A 6614-nucleotide genomic window follows, 5' to 3' on the forward strand; every position below is an offset into this window, starting at 1 on the left:
ATGGGTAAGTTATTTAGTATAATGGCATTTCAAAAAAGCAAATACTCATTGTTCAGCAGAGATGTTGGGTTCTGGATAGCCATTTGAAAAATATAAATTTGTATTACTTATTCCTTAACTGAAATAAATTGCAGACAACACAAGTAGTGAAGGTAAAACTGAAATTATATAAAAAAAGCTGGGCAAAAACATGATCAATTTAAAAACTTGTCTAAGTATGACCCACAATTTAGAAATCACAAAGGAAAAGACATATATTTGGCTAGTAAGAACATAAACCTTCTGAAGAAAAACATAACCACATTGTTAAAAGTGTTGGAATAAACTCAGAAAAATAACTTCAACAAATGTGGCAAATTACTAATTTCTCTTTTATGTGTGTGAGGCAAATTTTTATTTGTTCATTTCTTGCATTTGAAGTATTCTTCGATGACATCCATGGTCTGAGATTATTGCCATATTCCTTAACCACTACACAACTGCAACCAACAACTTTGTGGGGTTTCCTCTCCCAGTCAGTTTCACGGAGGCCTGCCCATTCCCTAAGTTTCTGGTGTTGTCATCAACCTTTATGAGACTGATTCGGTGTTCAGCACAAAGGGCCTCCACCAGCTTAACACACGTAGGCTCATCACAGATGCAAGCACACCAAGATGGGCTTGGCGCTTGTCTAAGGCTTTGGCAGCTTCACGAATTCCACGTGCTGGGCCGTGGTGAATGAGGGCGGTCTTCAGCACCTCTTGAAAAGCAGTATTAACATCCATTAACACTTCAGCAGCAATGCCTTCCTCAGTCATGACGATGGGTTGTGGGTGAAGCCGAATCTTGAAAGCACCTAGGCCTCTGCCTCCGTGCAACTCTGCAGGGGTAGTGAAAGAGCACTGGTTTCTTTAATGTATAAAGAATGTTTACAAATCAGTAAAAAAGTGAATAACCCAATAGAAAACAATTCAATATCCACAAGCCCCTGAGGGTGAGCTGGGATGGTAGAAGGGGGAGAATTACGGTAGGAAAGGACTTTGAAATAGGTTATTATGTGTAAGGTAAGGCAACTCTACTTCCAGGAATTGGAGAGTAGGAGGGTCATCATTCCTCACTGGAGAACAGTGGCCATAGTCTGTGCTGAGTCTGTATGGCTATTTCTGTATTCTTGGTCTGCTAAGGATCTTCAACAAACAGTTGTTTGCACATAGCTTGTGGGTTGTTTCGCACAAGTGACTTTCCTAGTTGTGACTTGATACTGTGTCCCGCCCCATCTTACTGCCTCATATGGTTTCCCCTCTCCTAGAAGTGCAGTACAAGATATTCATGGTCCAGAGGAACATTGGAAGTAAGGGTGGGAGAAACTGGAAGGTATATGTAGGCAGGCTTGTCTGTAATACAGCACAACCTCCTTTTTTCCCCCCACAAAGGAACCTTTTATTTAATGAGTAAAAATTTCTTAAGTACAACTTTATGAATATAGTGATTCCTCCCACCTCGACTCCCACCCCACCCCCTCCTCCCTCTTCTTTTCCCAGTCCCATTCTCCATTAAGATTAATTTTTAATTAACTTTATACTCAGAAGACCAACACTATACTAAGTAAAGATTTCAACAATTTGCACACACACAAAAAACTGTTTGAGAACAAGTTTTTTTTTTTTTTTTTTTTTTTTTGACAGGCAGAGTGGACAGTGAGAGAGAGAGAGACAGAGAGAAAGGTCTTCCTTTGCCGTTGGTTCACCCTCCAATGGCCGCCGCGGCTGGCGCGCTGCGGCCGGAGCACCGCACTGATCCGATGGCAAGAGCCAGGTACTTCTCCTGGTCTCCCATGGGGTGCAGGGCCCAAGGACTTGGGCCACCCTCCACTGCACTCCCTGGCCACAGCAGAGAGCTGGCCTGGAAGAGGGGTAACCGGGACAGAATCCGGTGCCCCGACCGGGACTAGAACCCAGTGTGCCGGCGCCGCAAGGCGGAGGATTAGCCTAGTGAGCTGCGGCGCCGGCCGAGAACAAGTTTTACAGTTAATTCTCATAATACAACTCTTTGAAGACAGAGGTCCTGTATGGGGAGTAAGTACACAGTGACTCCTGTGTTAATTTACCAATTAACGCTCTTATCTGACATCAGTGACCACCTGAGGCTCTTGACATAAGCTACCTTTGGAATTCACAATTTCCTTAAGTATTTAGATAAAGCAATAAGCAAAGTGGAAGTTATCTTCTCCCTTCAGAGAAAAGTACATTGTTTGATGGCCCCTTCTTCTTTATTTATTTATTTTTTTTGACAGGCAGAGTTAGACAGTGAGAGAGAGAGAGACAGGTCTTCCTTTTCCATTGGTTCACCCCGCAATGGCCACTGCACCACGCTGACCCAAAGCCAGGAGCCAGGTGCTTCTGGTCTCCCATGCGGGTGCAGGGCCCAAGGACTTGGGCCATCATCCACTGCACTCCCAGGCCACAGCAGAGAGCTGGACTGGAAGAGGAACAATCGGGACAGAATCGGTGCCCCAACCGGGACTATAACCCGGAGTGCCGGTGCCGCAAGTGGAGGATTAGCCCATTGAGCTGTGGCGCTGGCCTGATGGCCCCTTCTTTCCACTGGGGTCTCTCTCACAGAGATCCTTCATGTAGGATATGTTTTTTGCCACAGTGTCTTGGCTTTCTATGCCTGAAATACTCTCATGGGCTTTTCAGCCACACCAGACCAGAATGCCTTAAGGGCAGATTATGAGGTCAGAGTGCTATTTAAAGCAATTGTCATTCTATGAGTGCTTCCCATGTTGGAACATTCTCTCCTTTTTAATTCTATCTGTTATTGCCAGACACTTTATCTTATTTATATGATCCCTTTAACACTTAATCCTATCTATATGATCACTTTAATACAATGTGGTCACTTTAACACTTAAGATGGTATTGTTACCACCCAGCTTAATGGGATTTGGGGTCCCCTGGCAAGTTTTTAAACTATACCCTTAGAAGTAAGCCTGTAGGAATGTATGTAGAACTATACAACTTTACAGTTACAAACTTCCACCTCCCCCTCTTATTCCCACTCTTATTTTTTACTGAGATCTATTTTCAATTGACTTTATACACATATGATTAACTCTATGGTAAGTAAAGAATTCAGCAAATAGTATGAAGAAGAGAAAAACAAAACAAAACAAAACCTGTTGCTTGACAGTGACGACAAGGGCTGTTCAAGTCATTGTTTCTCAAAGTGCCAATTTCACTTCTGTAGATTTCCTTTTAGGTTCTCTATTAATCATCACAGATCATATATAGTATTTGACCCTTTGGGACTGGCTTATTTCACTAAGAATGATGCTTTCCAGATTCATCCCTTTTGTTGCAAATGACCAGATTTCATTTTTTTAACCACTGTGTTGTATTCCATAGGGTACATATCCCATAATTTCTTTATGCAGTCTTCAGTTGATGGACATTCAGGTTGATTTCATGTCTTAGCTATTGTTAATTGAGCTGTAATAAATATAGGGGTACAGATAACTCTTTTATTTGCTGATCTCATTTCCCTTGCATAAATTCCTAGGAGTGGGATGTCTGAGTCATATGGTAGGTCTATATTCATATTTCTGAGGTATCTCCAAAATCTCTTCCATAGTGGTTTTACCAGTTTACATTCTCACCAACAGTGGATTAGGGTACCTTTTTCCCCACATCCTCACCAGCATTATTGTTTGTTGATTTCAGTGTGAAAGCCAATGTTAACTGGAGCGAGGTGAAACCTCATTGCAGTTTTGATTTGCATTTTTCTGACAGCTAGTGATCCTGAATACTTTTTCATGTATCTATTGGCCATTTGAATTTCCTCTTTTTAAAAATGTCTATTTAGGTCCTTGGCCAGTCTCTTAAGTGGGTTGTTTGTTGTGTCGGAGTTTCTTGATCTCTTTATAGTAATCCTTTATCAGTTGCATAGTTTGCAAATAATTTCTTCCATTCTGTTGGTTGCCTCTTCACTTTCCTGAGTGTTTCTTTTGCAGTACAGAAGCTTCTGAATTTGATGTAATCCCATTTGTTAATTTTGGCTTTGATTGCCTGTGTCTCTGTGGTCTTTTCCAAGAACTCTGTCTGTACCAAATCTTGCAGGGTTTTCTCAATGTTCTCTAAAAATTTGATGATATCACATCATAGATTTAGGTCTTTAATCTATTTTGTATGGATTTTTGTATATGGTATAAGGAAGGGATTCTGCTTCATACTTCTGCATGTGGAAATGCAGTTTTCCCAGCACCATTTGTTGAAGAGACTGTCCTTGCTCCAGAGATTGGTTTTAGCTCCTTGGTCAAATATAAATTGGTTGTAAATGCTTGGATTGATTTCTGCCATTTCTATTCTGTTCCATTGGTCTATACATCTATACTAGGCTGTTCTGATTATAACTATCTTGTAGTGTGTCTTGAAATCTGGTATTGTGATGCCTCAGGCTTTGGTTTTGTTGTACAAGATTGCTTTAGCTATTCGAGGTCTCCTACGTTTCCATATGAATTTCAACATCATTTTTTCTAGATCTTAGAAGAATGTCTTTGGTATTTTGTTTGGTATTGCATTAATTAATTAATTACTTGATTCAAACATTAATCATTAATTAATTACTTGATTCAGACACATTTATTAAACATCTACTGCATACCAGACACTGGTATGCACAGGGAATACAATAGTAAATAGCACATATAAGCACAACTTAGAGTGTAGGTAGAGCTTAAAATCTCCTTTGGGGGCCGGCACCATGGTTCACTTGGTTAATCCTCCTCCTGTGGCACCGGCATCCCATATGGGCGCTAGGTTCTAGTCCCGGTTGCTCCTCTTCCAGTCCAGTCTCTGCTGTGGCCCAGGAGGGCAATGGAGGATGGCCCAAGTGCTTGGGTCCCTGCACCTACATGGGAGACCAGGAAGAAGCACCTGGCTCCTGGCTTCAGATTGGCTCAGCATTGGCCGTGGCGGACATTTGGGAATTGAACCAATGGAAGGAAGACCTTTCTCCCTGTCTCTCTCTGTCTATATCTCTACCTGTCAAAAACAAAAACAAAAACAAAAACAAAAACCCTCCTTTGGACCTCTATATTTCTACCACATTTTTCACCCATAAAAGAGACAATTTTAGATCCACTCTATGGCGAGTGGGACACAGTTTTGTGGAAAGTGACTTCTGACTACAAAAGTCCAGTCAGATTTGAAGATTGTGAAAAGTGAGAAGTGGGGCTTCTTAAGGTCTCTCTTTTTTTGTACTATCTAAGGAGTAAACAGATGTGTTCCTGAAGTATGGGTGCAGTGAAGTCTCCATAAGATTAAAGAAGCCCAGAGCTCTGATTCTGTGTCCTAATTTGAGATGGTATTGTGGGACTTCCTGTTTTATAAAATCAAATTTTGTTCTATCACAATGATCTACTTTTGTGCTTCATTTGCTACCATGTCACAAGGCTTCTGAAAGTTTCAGTTCAGGAAACTGTGAACTTGTGTTGAATTTGCCAAAAAAAGACAGTACATATATTTGTTCTTTGAAACATTTACCATCTTGTTGTAGAGAGAGCTTCGTAGCTGTTTTGCCCTCACTCTTGATTGAGGAAAATAAGTGGTGAGAAAGTATCCCCAAAAGAATAATGCTGCTGCTACAGAGTGATCTGTTTTGAAGGTAAAGGACCTGAGGCTGAGGCTTATCTGTGCTACATATCAAGTAAGATTGCTCAGTGGTTCCAACATTGTTCATCTTCCTGACCCCTTCTTGGATAAAATATTGAGACCTAAGGAGATGAGAAGTGCTATATAGTCCTGGGAGACCCCATGATTCTATGTTAAGTGTTTACCACTTTTGAGTTCTAATAATATTAGATTGAAATGATGAGGAGTGGAGTTGGCCCTTACCCTAGAAGTTTTTGCATTATCAAGGGGCCATTTGCTGCTTGTTTGTTTTTTTCTTATTGTAGTTCTGTCAACAAAACAGAGACAAAATATCTACTTGCCTTTTTTAAAAATTTTTTAAAAAATATTTATTTGAAAGTCAGAGTTACACACACACACACACACAGAGAGAGAGAGAGAGAGAGAGAGAGAGAGAGAGTCTTCCATCCACTGGTTCACTCCCCAATTGGCCGCAATGGCCGGAGCTGCACCGATCCGAAGCCAGGAACCCGGAGCTTCTTCCAGGTCTCCTACGTGGGTGCAGGGGCCCAAGGACTTGGGCCATCTTCAACTGCTTTCCCAGGCCACAGCAGAGAGCTGGATTGGAAGTGGAGCAGCCAGGTCTCAAACCAGCGCCCATATGGGATGCTGGTGCTTCAGGCCAGAGCATTAAGTTGCTGCGCTGCAGTGCTGGCTCCCCTAGTTGCCTTTTTTGCCTACTTTGTGGTATTGCTGGGAGCTGGCTCTTGTTATAAACTGCTAGTACAGATCCTAACTTGTGAGTATACTGATTTATAAGTGGTTAATTAGTCATATACTCTGAGTTTTCTTGTTAACAAAGTTCTAATGGATGCCTGTGTTTGAAGATAGGGAGGCTTGGGTAGTATGTACATGGGGAAAGGTGTCTTGGAATGAAAACTCTGCTGTAAGGGAGAAATGCCAGCATTTCCTGCCCCTGTGGTGTTGGGTGAAAAAGCTGTATGG

At 41.7% G+C, this 6614-nt stretch overlaps 1 pseudogene; it reads right to left on the reverse strand.

Moving 5' to 3' along the window:
* Nucleotides 1–401: 401 nt before the first annotated feature.
* LOC100339979 (small ribosomal subunit protein eS12-like) lies at nucleotides 402–835 on the reverse strand (annotated as a pseudogene).
* Nucleotides 836–6614: the final 5779 nt, after the last annotated feature.

Source organism: Oryctolagus cuniculus, chromosome 3, assembly GCF_964237555.1.
Source record: "Oryctolagus cuniculus chromosome 3, mOryCun1.1, whole genome shotgun sequence".
In the NCBI taxonomy this organism is placed as follows: domain Eukaryota; kingdom Metazoa; phylum Chordata; class Mammalia; order Lagomorpha; family Leporidae; genus Oryctolagus; species Oryctolagus cuniculus.